Source organism: Carya illinoinensis, chromosome 15 (assembly GCF_018687715.1).
Source record: "Carya illinoinensis cultivar Pawnee chromosome 15, C.illinoinensisPawnee_v1, whole genome shotgun sequence".
NCBI classification, from domain to species: domain Eukaryota; kingdom Viridiplantae; phylum Streptophyta; class Magnoliopsida; order Fagales; family Juglandaceae; genus Carya; species Carya illinoinensis.
The window spans coordinates 39,059,539-39,078,465 of record NC_056766.1 but is presented as its reverse complement, the minus strand read 5'-3'; positions in this window follow the sequence as shown (position 1 = coordinate 39,078,465).

The following is an 18,927-nucleotide window of genomic DNA, read 5'->3' as shown; positions in this document are numbered from 1 at the left end:
TACTAAAGCATCCCTCTTAAAATGATGTTTTTTCCTTTAATAAAAAACTTGCACATGTAATCCCCAAGTGGGGACTGTAAATAGAAATTTTATTTTATAAAAAAATAAATCTCATTTTGAAAAAGTATAAAAGAATTCTTTTTTATTAATAAGATCTATTTTTTTATAAAAAAAATTACATGAAACTTGTTATTTGAGACTTATACCTAACATTATTTTTATTTTTTTAAAATTATTTATTCAATTGTATTTTTTAAATAATTAATTTTTTATTATTTATAAAAAAATTACAATAATTCACAGTGTGTAAATTTCGTGTAAATATTATTTAAAAAAATAGATCCACGTAACAAAATTTACATTTTTACTATAGATTTTGTTTTTTTTTATTTTAATGGGTTTTACTAAACTTGTGTCGTACACTCTACCTAGCATTATGTTTGAAAGATAATTAATCTACAACTTTCTTACAACTATATGTGAAAAATGATAGTTTTATAAATTAAAACCCATTTTAAATGAGGTGGAATACTTGGATTTGAACCGATGCAAAATTAATTATTAAATAATTATAGGCATATCATTATTATTTTTATTTATTTTATTATTTTTTAAAATTGAATATAATATGTTTATTATACACGACAAATCTTTCATGTTAAATTTAAAAGATTGATTAGCTCTTAAAAATAAATAAAAGAATGATTAGATTTTGGAGAAATTTCCTCATAAATTATCTCAAGAAAATTAGAAATGGGAGAATCACGAGTTATACACTTTTGTTCCAACCAATTTTTGTTTTAATATGGCCTAAAATTCAAATAAAAATATTAAGTTGCGGTGTGGAATTTGGATAGTGAAATGAGATAAGATAATTTTAGATAAAAATTAAAAATTGAATAAAATATTATTAGAATATTATTTTTTTAATATTATTATTATTTTAAGATTTGAAAATTTTAAATTGTTTATTATATTTTGTGTATAAATTTAAAAAATTGTAATTATAAGATGAAATAAAATCAAATGAAATAAAATATTTTCACTATCCAAACGGGAGGGAAATTCTCCTTGTACAAACTCTTGCATAAATGTGATTTAAGAAATTAGGAAAGAAATTAAAAAAAAATGAAACATGTTTGAGATTAAAACACATTGGTAATAAAAAAAATCTAATTGCAAGTATAATTATGTACTAATATGTGAATTAATTTATTGTGATTGGTCAAAAAGTAGATTTTATTGAAAACAGTACTAATTTAAATTTTAAATATAAAAGAATTAGTATTAATATGTAAATTAATACATGATTTTATTTGTATGTAACAAAATTATTTCTTAAAATAATGAAGAAAAAATTAATAAAATTTATGGTTTCGATAATTACAGTGTTTTCTGCCGGGCAAGGACAGGCCTTAATCCTTATCCATATTGTATTTATTATTTCCTCCAATTCTTTCCGTCCAAATGCAGTCCTCCCTAAATGTGCATTATTACCAGCCGGCTACCCTAATAAAAAATAATTAAATGGGTTTCCAAAGTTGATAGATCCAACAACTGAGATCAATCGTGACGGCATATTAATTATTAATTTAAATAATTTTTCTATTCATTATTTTTACCTATCACGTATCATATTTATATTTATGAAAAAATATATTTTTAATTATGAATTGTATAATTGTAGCGCAATTGTTTTAAAAAAAATAAATAAAATATGAAACTCACATGAAAAAAAAATAATTTTTTAATAATAAATTTTACTCTTTTTCAAAATAATTATGCAGCGTTTATGAATTTTACGATTGTATATAAAATTAATCTATATTTATTTTATTTATTTATTTATTTATAAATTAATTAATTTTTTCTACTCATTATCTATATACTACATATTTAATAAGAGAAAAAATAAAAAAATAAAATATATATATGTGATATGTGATGTGACAATAATAAATAAAAAATTTTAAATTTAATATGTGTCAAAAAACTCAATAATTATTATTATTATTATTATTATTTACTATGTCAATCTTTGACAGTTCACACTAGTCTGTAAAACAGGTAAACGTGATCCTAGAGTTTCTTTTCCATGGATTTTCTCCAAATTTTCTATTGATATGGATTGAAGGAACAAAGTCAGATGATTGGAGTGGTGATGTTTTATGATCATGTGAGATTTTTTCCGATTTTTAGGATCTAGTTTGATAATTGTCAGCCACTTTTGAAACAAGGGTGTCATAAAGGCATCCTAGACTATAATTCAATGACAGAAAAATATAAAGATTTGCAAAGATTTACTGATGAGGCCTACCAAAGGATAAACAATGTAAAGTGTATATGATTTCATTGATTTGTATAAATTTAGTGTGTGAATCTCAATTTAGGATAAAAAGATTATATAAAAGTAAATTTATAAATTGATGTGATTTGATGTGATATGTTAAATTGTAAAGTTATTTTTATTATAAAGTAGATCTAATAAATTCTATAAAATCACATCAATTTGTGAGTTTATTTTATGTAATATATTTGTGTCTGTAATAATTCTCTATAAAAAAAATATGCTCTTTCATGATGTATCTCACTTTTTTATGAGAAAAGATATTTTAATCGTAAATTTTACAGTCACCGTGTAATTATTTTGAAAAAAATGAATAAAATATAAAATCCACAAGAAAAATAATAATTTTTTAATAATAGATTTCACTCTTTTTCAAAGCGATTACATGGCGTTTACGCATTTCATAATTATATATAAAATTACTTTTTTTTTATACAGCATTATAAGATTTGTATATTTTAAATCTGTATCTAACATTACTTTTAATCCCAGACTAAAGCCTACGAAGAAATTCACCATATCACATCCTCACAATGGGTTTGTCAACCCAAATGCACCACGAAAAAATGACTTGGATCAAGTCCCTTGCAAGAGATCATTGGGAAGGCTGTTTAGTGAGGATCATATGTGGACATAGCATCACCCTTTTCACGTCTTACATTGAGCATAAATATATATAAAAATTCTATGTGGAGGCACTTTTTGCATATTCTTTATGCATTCCACTGATATAATTGGCCACGTTACTTTTTTTTAATATAAAATAACTATTTTGGCCAATTATATCAGTGGAGTGCATAAAAAATACGTAAAAGTAACTGTATGCAGCAGAATACAAATATATAAGGCATGCTATTGATTAACCAAATCTAGAAGTTAAATCCTATCTTTCTTTTTTCTTTTCTTTTCTTTTTTTTTTTTTTTTTGGAAAGAAATAAATCCTCACTTTTCTGCCTCAATTAATGGTATTTTTTGGAAAATCAGATTTTGATTCATTAGTCTTTTGTTTGAAAATTGGTTGGGGATAGATTCCAATTGGAACTGGCATTGCATACTGATGCAAAACTTTCAAGTTTGAAGAATGATTTGCATTGATTCTATATTTTGACCACTTTTGAGTTGGAGGTGGAATCATACTCTACGTTGAGGATGAATTGTTTCTGCATTGTTCTTAACCTCCTTGCTCCTTGGAGATATGATAACATGTGGAATGGCATTATTGTTGTCCTGAGCTTTTCCTCACAAGATCTAAAAGAAATCTTTCCTAATCTATTTTGCACATACTGGTATTATTTTATATGTATACATAAATAAATAAGGAAGTTTTATTAAAACAACTAAATAAACATAACCCTAGTATACATGAAATATACAAATATAGAAATCTATTACAGGTGAGACACCAAAGACAAACAAGAAACTCATGGACATTAGTTTCATTACAAACAATTGCCGAACCCCAAAGAAATAAAGTATTAAGGAAAAAACATCTAAACTCATCTAGTGAGCATTCCTTATCTCCAAAACATAGGTCATTCATAACAAATTAGATACACCACACAAGAGATAAAAGAATTATGTTTCAAACAACGGCAATTTATCAGTTACCCTTTAAACCTCTCCAACAAACAAAAAGATCTACCACTCTCCTAGGCATCACCCACGCCAGTCCAATCCTATTAAAAACCTCATACCATAACACTCTCACCACCTCACAATGAAGTAACAAATGATCCACTGACTTTCCACCTTTTTTATACTTGTCACACCAATTCATAACAATTAATCCATGCTTTTTAAAATTGTCTAAAGTCCCTCAAGAGAAATTTTCCATCCAAAAGAACACGACCTTTAAAGGCATCTTGGTCCTCCAAATATACTTCTAAAGAAAAGAGTGTACCATATTTGGGCTAGTCTGCAACTTGTACATGGATATAATTGTAAACTTCTTATTATTGGTATGAATCCAGACTAGCTTGTCCATATCAGCCTGACCAAGATTTGAACCATACAAAATACCAAACAGATCATACGTTGGATCCATTTCCCAATCATTCACTACTCTAGAAAATGTGCATTCCATCAAGGAGAACCACTTGGAAAATCCAAACCATAAGCCATGTGACGCCCCCAAAATCCCCACGCCCGAATACGGGGAAATTGAGACGTCCGGATGGTGACAACCCGGGTCACCATCCCATCGACGAGTGCCGAGTGTGTGCAAGGCAACAGATGTGTACAGAGAAACGCGCAGCGGATAACGAAAGTCATAACTAAGTACCAGAATTTTTCTTAACGTAATACAAGCTGTTTAAAACGTACATAGATAAAATATTACAAAACACAAATACAGTTTTGACAAATAAAAAGATAGCATCAACAACCCGGCGGAGCTGCATCCTCGGGCTCAGCCTCCTCCTCATCGTCCTCTAACTCTGCACCAAAAGCTACGGAACCACGAATGGTACCGCAGGTAAGTAAAACCCAAACACTACCAGATAAAAACACATAAAACTCAAACAAGATGCACGAACCATGCCCAATGCCCAAAGCCCGTAAACACCAGTTTTCCACACGCCAAAAACCCATATGGCCCAAAAAACACATATCCTTTCCAAAAAACACGTCAAAAGTCACATTTGGCCGCCAAAAGTCCATTTGGCCCAATATCTCGCCAGAAGTCCATCCGGCCCAATATCTCGCCAGAAGTCCATCTGGCCCACGCCAAAAGTCTCATTTGGCCTCATAAACCATTATCCAATTTTAACCGTATGCACCATGACCTCCCCTAGGGGTCATCCGCACACCCTGGCTCCAGTGTCACACCGTAGAGTACCACCACGCATGTGACACCTAACGAGCGATGCCCAGTTCCGCGCCCCGCGCGTGCGTAGCCAAGCATCCTCTAGCCCTCGCCAGCGAAGGGCCACGGAGTCAGTGAGTAGGGCGATGCCCGGTTCCGCGCCCGGCGCGTTCGTAGCCAAGCATCCCCTAGCCCCGCTACCGTCATCTCTCTCGACAACTCAGGGGACATCACTCAGTTTATTCCGCTCCCGAGTGACCAGAGGAGCTCCACCGAGATAATAACCCATCCCGGCTTGGCTCGTGATACACACGCACCCGCAATACACTTACGCCAAAACACAGGCTTTTCACATAAATCCACAAACAGACGTGCATGCACCATGTAATGCCATAACAATGCATAATAAAATAATCCAACAAACATAAGTCACATAAACAGGCAACTCCGTCCTCCATCCATCCGACCTCCGAAACTCCTCGGACTTAGTCCGGAATCATCAACCAACAACAGTAAATAATTGAATGAGCAATATATATTAAAATCTGAAAATAGGGTTTGGAAAATACTTACAGCGCTATATGGCAATTTTAGAAAACAAGCGGCGTTGCAAACGGCGGAAAAACAGCAACGTCACAGTGAAAATTCACTGTGGCCGTGGGTTTGAAAAACTCAATTTTGAACGGGGACAAACTAGGACACGAAATTGATAGGGAATGGTCTAGGGATGGTTGTGAAGCTATTGGAAGTGGTGGTTGGCCGTGGGTGGCGGCGGAATCGCCGGAAAATGGCCGGATTACCCAAAACGGAAAGCTAGCTCGTAGGAGCTGTTCCGGTGGTCGTTGGAGGCCGGAAATGGGTGGGTTAGGACGGCAAGGAGTCGGTGATGAAGTGGTGATGAAGTGGTGGCCGGAGGTGGAGCGACGGCGGCGGATCGGAGCCAAAACCGTGCGGCTTTGTTGGGCTTTTTCCGGCCAAATGGCCGGCCGGTTGGGGGTGAGCTTGGGTGGGGTGGTGCACCGGAGGGAGGGGAAGAGAATGAGACCGGTGGGGGGCCGAACGGTGGCCGGACGGCGGCGGTCTGGGCTGTTGAAGGGACGCCGGCGTGAGAGAGAGAGAGAGAGAGAGAGAGAGAGAGAGAGAGAGAGAGAGAGAGAGAGAGAGAGAGAGAGAGAGAGAGAGAGAGAGAGAGAGAGAGAGAGAGAGAGAGAGAGAGAGAGAGAGAGCTCGGGGGGGGACCGATCGGGGAGAGAGAAGAGAGAAAAAAAAGAAAAAGAAAAAAAAGAAAAAGAAAAAGAAAGGAAAAAGAAAAGAAGGGAAAAAGAAAAAAAGGAAAAAGAGAAAAAGGAAAAAGATGTAAAAAAAGAAATGAGGTCCAATCCTCATTCCGGGAAACGAAACTAAACCGCCAAAAAGATTAAAAACCACAAAACAACTTAAAGAAATAAAACACAACATCAAATAAATTAAATTAAATTAAAAATCAATTTTAAAACGCAAATAAATTAAAATAAATAACTAATATATTAATTAAAATAAAAACAATTATTTCAGCGAAAATACACTTAAAAGCGGGTCATCACATCCTCCCCTCCTTAAAAACAATTTCGTCCCCGAAATTGCAAATCAACTACCAACTTAAAACAAGCCACATAAACGCTCATAAACCAACTGAGATCAAGATTAAAATACATACCTTCATCATTCGAACAAATACGGGTACTGCTCCCTCATGTCCGCTGCTCGCTCCCAAGAGAAGTCTTGAGCTAACGGATCTCCCCAAGCCACTTTAACTAAAGGTATCGTCTTGGACCTCAACTTTTGCTCCTTCCAATCCAAAATCTGCGACGGAACAACTTCGTAAGTGAGATCCGGTTGCAACTGAATACCTGCTGGGTCGACGAAACGTGGCTCTTGCTGTCCAAAGCTCTTCTTCAGGGATGATACGTGGAAGACATCATGAACATCTCCAAAATAATCTGGCAAAGCAACTCTATAGGCGACGGACCCTACTCTTTCCAGAATCTGAAAAGGGCCGACGTACCTCGGATCTAGTTTCCTCTTCTTACCAAAACGCTTAACACCTCTCATGGGAGAGACTTTAAGATAAACCCAGTCACCAACTTCAAATGACAATTCTCTCCTCCTGGTATCAGCGTAGCTTTTCTGGCGACTCTGAGCTGCCGCCATTTTGTCTCTGATGATCCGGACTTGGCTTTGCATTTCTTGAATTATTTCGGGTCCGATTACCCTACTCTCCCCAACTTCATCCCAACACAAGGGCGACCTACACTTTCTCCCATAAAGAGCTTCATAGGGAGCCATCTGAATGGTCGCATGGTAGCTATTATTATAGGCAAACTCAATGAGCGGCAAATGATTTTCCCAACTCCCTTGGAATTCCAGGACACATGCTCGCAACATGTCTTCCAGGGTCTGTATGGTGCGCTCTGACTGGCCGTCTGTCTGCGGGTGATAAGCAGTACTGAACTTCAACTTAGTACCCAAAGCTGCCTGCAAACTCTTCCAGAACTGCGATGTGAACCTCGGGTCTCGATCCGACACTATACTCTTTGGTATGCCATGTAGCCGCACTATCTCATTGACATACAAACAGGTCAACTTACCCAAAGAGTCGGTGTTATTAACAGGTAGAAAATGAGCGCTCTTCGTTAACCGGTCCACAATCACCCAAACAGAATTCTTTCCACTAGGTGTTCTCGGCAAACCCACTACGAAGTCCATCGTGATGTCATCCCATTTCCACTCAGGAATTGGGAGGGGTTGGAGCATACCTGCAGGTCTCTGATGCTCGGCCTTTACCTGACGGCACGTGTGGCATTTCTCCACATATAAGGCAACGTCCTTCTTCATTCCATCCCACCAGTAAGTTTTCTTCAAGTCTCGATACATCTTTGTACTGCCGGGATGAACTGAATACGGGGCCGCATGAGCTTCCGCCATGATCCGTTCTTTGAAATCTGAGTCCTTTGGGACCACTCTGCGATCTCGGAACCGAAGTATCCCATCACTATCCATGCTATAGTGCAACGACCCTCGAGATTTTCGGACTCTTTTCCTGATGTTCAGCAGCCTCGGATCCTTTCTTTGGAGAGCTTTCAATTCTTCAAAATCAGTTACCCGAATATCAAGAACTGAAGACAAAATCTCTACTTGCTGCGAACTCTCTATAAGGAGCCTTCTCATCCCATAAAGTAACGAATCCATTTCTGACGGTTCGGCTTCATCCTCCAAATGTGACTTCCGGTTCAAAGCATCAGCAACTATATTAGCCTTCCCCGGGTGGTACTTGATCTCACACTGATAGTCACTGATTAGCTCCAGCCATCGCCTCTGCCTCATATTCAGATTTTTCTGGGAAAACAAATGCTTCAAGCTCTTGTGATCGGTAAATACCTCGCAAGCTTCCCCATACAAGAAGTGCCGCCAGATCTTAAGGGCAAAGACAATCGCAGCCAATTCTAGATCATGCGTCGGATAATTCTTCTCATGGTCCTTAAGCTGACGAGATGCATAGGCTACAACCCGTCCTTCCTGCATAAGGACACAACCCAAACCAAACTTAGACGCATCACTGAAGACTACGAATGGCTTATGCGGTTCTGGGAGTGCTAACACTGGTGCCGTTGTCAACCTGTTCTTCAATTCCTGGAAGCTTCTCTCACATTTCTCTGACCAAACAAATTCTGTATTCTTCCGACTCAAAGCTGTGAGAGGTCCGGATAGGCGAGCAAAACCCTCTACAAACCTTCGGTAGTATCCGGCGAGCCCCAAGAAACTCCTGATCTCACGTACTGTAGTTGGGCGTGGCCATGACAAAATGGCTTCTACCTTACTAGGATCAACTGCCACTTCGCCCCGAGAAATTACATGCCAAAGAAATTTAACTTCTTCCAACCAGAACTCACACTTGCTGAGCTTGGCGTATAGCTGGTGTTCTCTCAATCTCTCAAGTACCAGACTAAGATGATACACATGCTCTTCAACATCTCAGGAATAAATCAGTATATCATCAATAAATACTACCACAAAGGAATCCAGGTAAGGTTGAAACACCCTATTCATCAAATCCATGAACGCTGCAGGGGCATTAGCTAACCCAAACGGCATCACCTTAAATTCATAATGTCCATACCTCGACCTGAAAGCAGTTTTAGGCACATCCTGGTCTCTGATTCTCAGCTAGTAATATCCCGACCTCAGATCAATCTTAGAGAACACAGCTGCTCCTTGAAGCTGGTCAAACAAATCATCAATCCGCGGGAGAGGGTATTTATTTTTGATGGTCACCTTATTCAATTCCCGATAGTCAATGCACATACGGAGGGTTCCATCTTTCTTCTTAACAAATAAAACTGGTGCACCCCACGGCGACGTACTAGGCTGAATAAATCCCTTCTCTACCAGTTCTTGCAACTGAGTCTTTAACTCTTTCAATTCAGCCGGTGCCATGCGATAAGGAGCTTTATGCACAAGAGCCGCTCCAGGTTCCAAGTCTATGACAAACTCCATCTCCCGAACAGGGGTTAGTTCGGGCAAGTCATCCACAAACACATCGGGGAACTCTTCCACAACTGGAATGTCTGCCAAAGACTTCTTCTCAAACGGCGTGGACACCATCTGCACCAAGAATGCATCCGCTCCCCATGCAATCTCTCGTCTTGCCTGAATCGCCGATATAATTATCGGTTTCTCTTTTAATCTACTCCCCACAAATTCCAGACAATCACCATCTGGAAGCTGAAAGCTAATTATCCGACTTCTGCAATTAATACTCGCAGAATATCGGTATAGCCAATCCATTCCGAGGATAATATCAAAACCCAACAGCTTGAACACCACCAAATCCGCATCCAAGAATCTTCCCTCAAAATTTAACGGGCATCCCAAAGCAACCTTGGAACACCACACCATCTCGCCATCGGGTAGAGCCACTACCATAGCCTTCGGCAATGGTTCCGTGACCAAATTACACACCCGAGCAAACGTGGAAGACACAAACGATCGTGAAGCACCGGAATCAAACAAAGTACAAGCATAAAACTCATACAAACGAACTCTTCCTGTGATTACTCCAGCATCATGGGTCGCTGGTGCCTCATCATCTACCTCTCCGGGTGTGACAGCATAAACCCGGGCTTGCACTGCTTGTCTCGGGTTGGTTCTTCCACCGTGTCTACCTCCACGGCTTCCTTGAACTCTGACGGGGCAATCCCGAGCAATATGTCCCACTTGGCCGCACCGATAACACTGGGGTCCGCTACTCGTCCGACACTCGCCCTCATGAGCTCTATTACAAGCTCCACAAACAGGCATACGTCCTCCCATGCGAACACTTGAGGATGCTTGAGGTCGAGTTCCGGTCCGCTGAACAAACTTCTGAGGCGAACCCGAGCTGTTTCCTTCACCAGAAAAACTCCGCCTCTTTTGCCCTGGAGGGGAGCCCATACTCAGATTATTTTCCCGCTCTATAAGGGTGGCCACATCCACTAACTCCTGAAAAGTGGATATCCGATGGCTGACCACCATACGGCGTATGTCATGACGCAGCCCCTCCTGGAAACGATCTGCTCGCATCTCCTCAGTGGCGACAAGGTGAGGAGCAAACCGCTCAAGTTCTATGAACCTCCGGGCGTACAGCTCCACTGTCGCGCCCCCTTGGACCAGATTGGAGAACTCTCTTGCCTTTTGCTTCTTTACCGATGCGGGAAAGAAGCGGTCATTGAACTCCTTCTTGAAACGCTGCCAGGTCACCGCAGCGAAAGATCCCAGTTCAGATTCCAACAGCACCCTCTTGGTATCCCACCAATCAGAAGTAGTACCTTGCAAGAGGTAGCTGGCGTAAAGTACTTGCTGTGCCTCAGTGCACCCACACACCTCAAAAGTCTTCTCCAGATCCTTGATCCATTTTCCAGCCTGAAGTGGATCCTCATTTCCAGTGAAGTGTGGAGTCCGATGCGTTAGGAAGCGCTCATAGGTGCATCCGGCTTGCACCATGCTACTGGACCCTCCTGGATACATCCAAGGCCCTCCCTGATATGGCCAGGGACCTCCTGGTTGTGGCCAATACCCTCCTTGTTGCGGACAAGGCTCTCCTAACGGTGGATAAGGCCCTCCTGATGGTGGACAAGGCCCTCCTGATGGTGGCCAAGGACCCCCTTGTGGTGGCCAAGGTCCTTGTGGTGGCCAAGGCCCTGCCTGTTGAAACCTCGCACTCTGTTGCATAAACTCCGTCATCTGCCGAATTGCTTCGGCTATGGAGTCATCCCTGGAGGTATTGTCCTGTGGTTCCTGAGTATTTTTCCTTGGTCTCCCTGGTCTCCCCATACTCTTGCCACAACACCACTCTTGACCCTCCTTTACGAAAACAAATAAAACCAACAAAAACAAAAACAGCACTACACAGCAAGAAACAAAAGAAACCAGCATGCCAAAACATAACTAAATAAATAAAAACAAACAAACAAGCTCACACAAATAAAACAAATAAAACAACTATACTCAACATAATTTTCAAAACACAACTTTAAAAACATTCTGGTACTACCTACGGGACATGTGGTTTTACCCAGAGCCAAACCGCTCTGATACCACCTATGACGCCCCCAAAATCCCCACGCCCGAACACGAGGAAATTGAGACGTCCGGATGGTGACAACCCGGGTCACCATCCCATCGACGGGTGCCGAGTGTGTGCAAGGCAACAGATGTGTACAGAGAAACGCGCAGCGGATAACGAAAGTCATAACTAAGTACCAGAATTTTTCTTAACGTAATACAAGCTGTTTAAAACGTACATAGATAAAATATTACAAAACACAAATACAGTTTTGACAAATAAAAAGATAGCATCAGCAACCCGGCGGAGCCGCATCCTCGGGCTCAGCCTCCTCCTCATCGTCCTCTAACTCTGCACCAAAAGCTACGGAACCACGAATGGTACCGCAGGTAAGTAAAACCCAAACACTACCAGATAAAAACACATAAAACTCAAACAAGATGCATGAACCATGCCCAATGCCCAAAGCCCGTAAACACCAGTTTTCCACACACGCCAAAAACCCATATGGCCCAAAAAACACATATCCTTTCCAAAAAACACGCCAAAAGTCACATTTGGCCGCCAAAAGTTCATTTGGCCCAATATCTCGCCAGAAGTCCATCCGGCCCAATATCTCGCCAGAAGTCCATCTAGCCCACACCAAAAGTCCCATTTGGCCTCATAAACCATTATCCAATTTTAACCGTATGCACCATGACCTCCCCTAGGGGTCATCCGCACACCCTGGTTCCAGTGTCACATCGTAGAGTACCACCACGCATGTGACACCTAACGAGCGATGCCCAATTCCGCGCCCGGCGCGTTCGTAGCCAAGCATCCCCTAGCCCCGCTCCCGTCATCTCTCTCGAAAACTCAGGGGACATCACTCAGTTTATTCCGCTCCCGAGTGACCAGAGGAGCTCCACCGAGATAATAACCCATCCCGGCTTGGCTCGTGATACACACGCACCCGCAATACACTTACGCCAAAACACAGGCTTTTCACATAAATCCACAAACAGACGTGCATGCACCATGTAATGCCATAACAATGCATAATAAAATAATCCAACAAACATAAGTCACATAAACAGGCAACTCCGTCCTCCATCCATCCGACCCCCGAAACTCCTCGGACTCAGTCCGGAATCATCAACCAACAACAGTAAATAATTGAATGAGCAATATATATTAAAATCTGAAAATAGGGTTTGGAAAATACTTACAGCGCTATATGGCAATTTTAGAAAACAAGCGGCGTTGCAAACGGCGGAAAAACAGCAACGTCACAGTGAAAATTCACTGTGGCCGTGGGTTTGAAAAACCCAATTTTGAACAGGGACAAACTAGGACACGAAATTGATAGGGAATGGTCTAGGGATGGTTGTGAAGCTATTGGAAGTGGTGGTTGGCCGTGGGTGGCGGCGGAATCGCCGGAAAATGGCCGGATTACCCAAAACGGAAAGCTAGCTCGTAGGAGCTGTTCCGGTGGTCGTTGGAGGCCGGAAATGGGTGGGTTAGGACGGCAAGGAGTCGGTGATGAAGTGGTGAAGAAGTGGTGGCCGGAGGTGGAGCGACGGCGGCGGATCGGAGCCAAAACCGTGCAGCTTTGTTGGGCTTTTTCCGACCAAATGGCCGGCCGGTTGGGGGTGAGCTTGGGTGGGGTGGTGCACCGGAGGGAGGGGAAGAGAATGAGACCGGTGGGGGGCCGAACGGTGGCAGGACGGCGGCGGTCTGGGCTGTTGAAGGGACGCCGGCGTGAGGGAGAGGGAGGAGAGAGAGAGAGAGCTCGGGGGGGACCGATCGGGGAGAGAGAAGAGAGAAAAAAAAGAAAAAGAAAAAAAAGAAAAAGAAAAAGAAAGGAAAAAGAAAAGAAGGGAAAAAGAAAAAAAGGAAAAAGAGAAAAAGGAAAAAGATGTAAAAAAAGAAATGAGGTCCAATCCTCATTCCGGGAAACGAAACTAAACCGCCAAAAAGATTAAAAACCACAAAACAACTTAAAGAAATAAAACACAACATCAAATAAATTAAATTAAATTAAAAACCAATTTTAAAACGCAAATAAATTAAAATAAATAACTAATATATTAATTAAAATAAAAACAATTATTTCAGCGAAAATACACTTAAAAGCGGGTCATCACAAGCCACTAAAGCATTATGATTTTGAGTGATGGGAAAAAGACTTGGAAATGCAATGCTAATGGCCCTACCACCGCAACAAAAATCATGCCAAAAGCTAATCCTAGAACCATCACCAACCTCGAAACTAACATATTTGGCAAATTTTTCCCAACCATTCCTAATATTTTGCCAATCCCCACACCATGTATACCTCTAACTCCTTAGAGCACCAACTCCATGCACTCTCATATTTGGAATCAATAATAACCCTCCACAAAAACTCACTTTCTTGATGATACCCCAATAACCACTTCCCAAGAAGAGCTATATTGAAGGTCTTCAACTTTCGAACCCCCAACCCTCAACACAATAATGGAGTAAATATCTTATCGCATCTGACCAAATGGAACTTGACTTCCTCTACAAATTCCAATACCCCCCACAAGAAGTCTCGAAACATCTTTTCAATCTGGTTAGCCACACCAATTAGTAGGGAAAACAATGAGAGCAAATGAGTAAGGAGATTGGAAAGAGTGCTTTTGATTAAGGTAACTATTACCCCTATAGACAAGTACAATCTCTTCCATCACGCTAGCCTTCTGTCTAAAGTCTATCACCCCATCCCAAACTACTATTGCCTTAAAAGCAGCCCCCAAAAGGAGCCCAAGGTATCTTATCTATAGTGAAGAAACTTGATAGCCCAAAATGTTTGCCAAACTTCTACTATTTTAGATTGGGCCCACTAGGTCCATCTTAGAGTTACTAGAAGTCACCTTAAGACCAGACATAGCCTTAAAACAAAGCAAGAGCGCTCTCAAAGTTTGCACATGACCTAAATTCACATCACAACAAAATAATGTGTCATCTGCAAACAAAAGGTCAGAAACATTAATTAATCCATTATAAGCCCTCCCATAGAGAAACTTGCCAAAACATTGCCATCAGCTGCAATCCCAACATTCGGTTAAGAGCATCCATAACAATAACAAAAGGGAAGGGAGACAACGGATCCCTTTCTCTCAATCCACTAGAACTATTAAAGAAATCCACATGGGAGCCATTCACCAATGCTTAACCAATTACAATGTCTCACCCAAAACCACATCTCCATAGTAGATAAAGAATAGATTCCTATTTACGTGATCATAAACCTTCCCATATCAAGTTGGCATAAAATACTCGGCTCTCCTGATTTAATTCTACTTTCCAAACATAGGACCCGTGTTGGCCCGACACCATTAAACACCACTGGAGAGCATACACTGACACCACAATCAAAGTAATAGAGAAACTATACTAGTCATTCATTTTCTCCTTTTGATATAACGATAAAACCTTGTCTTCCACTTCCCTTATATTCTGCTACCACCATGAATCGACCATAAAAATTCATCCACCTTTGCACCATAAATGCATAATTACCATCTTTGCTTGATTGATAGAGATTCTTATTGTTTTCAAAATGGACGCAAACTTGTAATGTATCAACCAACCACTTCACCATTACCCCACCCAAAGAGATATATTTACTCACTTTGCTACTCATCCATGTAATTCTAAGATAATTATCATCCTCTCTTGAGAAAATTAAATTCTTTGAGTCCACCAATAATCGCTCCAAAAGAACCCATTACTGAAAAAATAAAGATGATAAAGAAAGGACTCGATGGGAAGTGCCAGAATTGGCCATCAGAGAGAGAGAGAGAGATTATCCAAACCATTTTCATATCCCCATAACTATTTTCCAAGTAAAGCATGTGTAAATACAAGAAAACTACAGATATCCCATCCTCCCTCAATAATCAATGAGCATACTTGGTTCAATTTACGAGGTGAAATTTGAATTATTTTCATATCCCATCTCGTTGCGGCTTCTCTATATGTTTGGCTATACAAGTATGGAAAAATGGATGATGAATGTAGGTAAATTTGAAAAGTGTACTCGTAATTAAAGTGCTCCTACCACCTTTTGACAAGTACATCCCATTTTAACAAGCTAGTCTATGCTTGATCTTCTGAATGAAATTGTCCCAAATGCACTTTATCAATCTTCTCGATTACAATGGTGTTTAGATTCCTCAATCCCATTTCTCCATTCCACCAAGAGAAATTTGAAGTCCACGACTATCCCACCTTATACCCAAAATTCTATTACAATTTTTTTCTAGTCTATCTACTATTGTAATTTGTAACAATCTACTTGGCAAGTGGGACTTACACACAAGAATTTGGTTATATGAACAAGAAAGAAACGGATCTCTATTTAATACACAATAAATAATCTCCCATTTTGCCGATAATGTAAGAAATATTAAAAAAAAAAAGCACATAAAAGTATGAAATAAAGAATATACCAAAAGAGCATGAGGCTCAAGTAGGGCCTCTAGGACTCAGCACCAACTTAATCAGAGTGGGTATTGCCTAAATCCGACTCTAATTTCGACTTTTTTAGAGTTCGAATCCAAACTCCTACTCTGAATTTGACTTATATAGGCTTCGATTCGACACTAATTGTGACGCCCCCAAATTCCGTTTGGGATCGGACGGATATTTGAAGCGTCGAGACATGCAACATAAGGTTACCTGCCCCCGCTCATGACATATAAAATACAATATTCCTAACATGCATATAACATTATGCAATATTCGCAGCGGATAATTTTTTTTTCTTTAGCAATACTATGCACCAAATTGAAAATATCCCAAATGCTTAAAACATACTTCATATATAAAGACCCATTGAATAGATCACAACACTAGTCCAAAATGGTTATGATCCAAAAAGTACTGAAAATGCAACTCTATTGTACAAGTAGTAATTTACGTTAACTACTATATTAACATTGACGTCGCATCGTCGCTTAGTCAACTGTGTCTAGTTGATCAGCTCCTGATTCTCCTTCAGGTCCTGTAACAAGATCTATCATTCGGGGGGAATGGTAGTTGGGACTACCAAAGTGAGATTTGATTACAAATCTCAGTAAGTTAACAAAAACTTCCACACAAGCTAATGATGCATGCATGACAGTAAAAGCATAAATGCATAATCAAATTCATAAATAATTAAAGCATAACTTGGCATACAACATAGCATAATTGACATAATTTAAATTGAAACATAAACTGAATTTGACTTGACATGAACTTGATCTGAAACTTGACTTATCATGAACTTGTTCTGAAACTTGACTTAACATGAAAAATACATACTCCACAGTTGTTGTGGCCCCATGTCTTCTACGTGTAAATACATACTCCACAGTTGTTGTAGCCCCATGTATTTTACACAAACTTGACTTAACATGAAAAATACATACTCCACAGTTGTTGTGGCCCCATGTATTCTACGTGTAAATACATACTCCACAGTTGTTGTGGCCCCATGTATTCTACACAAACTTGACTTAACATGAAAAATATATACTCCACAGTTGTTGTGGCCCCATGTATTCTACGTGTAAATACATACTCCACAGTTGTTGTGGCCCCATGTATTATACGGAAACTTATTGTTTAACTGCTTAAATACATACTCCACAGTTGTTGTGGCCCCATGTATTCTACGTGTCACAATTGTTGTGTCTCACGTAGTGTATGCGTCACAATTGCTGTGACCCCATACATAAGTAATCAAGATGAAACGTGACTGGAATATGAAAGGACTGAAGCCCTGACGTAACATAACGTGACTTGAACATAACTTGAAATACATGATCAACTTGAGATAGAAATATTTCGTAACATGGCATAACATATAATAGACAACATATTTAACATGGCATACTTGCAACAGTGAATATTACATGACTTGACATACATGTAATAGATGTCATACTTAGCATGACGTACTTGTAATGTACAGTAATACATAACATAATATATTATGTAACAGATAAAAATTGATGACAGAATAAATTCTGTATAATAGACAATTACGTGATAACTTGGCATGGCATGACATATATGATAACACACATACATACACTGTAGTTCCTTTACTTAGCACACATACACAATAGACTGCTAGTAAGTTAAAAGCTAACTTATATCGATCTTCACATTTCTTATAAAGCTTCAAGTGCGATCACGAGGAACTGTAATTAGTGATTCTAAAAGTTAGAACTAAATCACTAATAATTTAAAATATGAAAAATACTAACTTAAAGAGTAAAATTTTCATTTTACTCTCTACATGTGGGAAAATGACCGTTTTACCCATAACTTAAGGATTTTGCATACTAACTCCAAAAGTTTCCAAAATTTACATTCCTCATGTAAATTTTGTCCTAAACTTAAATATCAACTCAGAAAAATTTAAAACAAAACACAACTATGAAGAACACACTATGGCCGAAACATCCATAGGTCATTTCCCTTGATTTTTGTTGCAATTCCTTCCAATTTCAAAACTCATGCTTAAACCAAAATTTTGCAACAAACATCTTCCAATCCTAAGTTCAAAACCATACGTAAAACATCAATTTAGAAAAAGTTAATAATTAACACCAAACTTTTTTTGTAAAAAGATCCAAGCACTTGAATCACAAGTTTTGACCTTAAATCAAAACATCTCCAAGAATTTCAAAAATCAAATCTTACTTCTAACATATTCATAATATCATCCTAACATCAACCATGCTTTAAATCATCAAACTAAAGTCACCAAAATCACAAAATAACATTTGGAGTTTTTGGTTTTACACTTAGTCCAAAAACAGAAACTTTTTCCTCAACTAGTTTTGATAAATCTCTTGATCTATGACTTATAAATATATGATCTTCAAATCAAACCATCAGATGGTTTAAAAAGATGTCCTAAAACATATATAAACTTCTAATTCAAGATCACATGGTTAGAAATTAATCAAAATATAAATTTAGCTAAGAATATCCACACTTTGGCTTATTTGAATATCTCTTTGCATAAAATTTCATATCTTTGAAACTAACATCAAATATCTTCAAAATAATAATATAACATGTATATAAGATACTTAGGATCTTCCAATAAAATTATTGAAGTCATTAGAATAGGTTTAGACCACCAAAGAGTTAAACTTTCTCAAAACAGAAACTGTTTTTCTTCTTCCA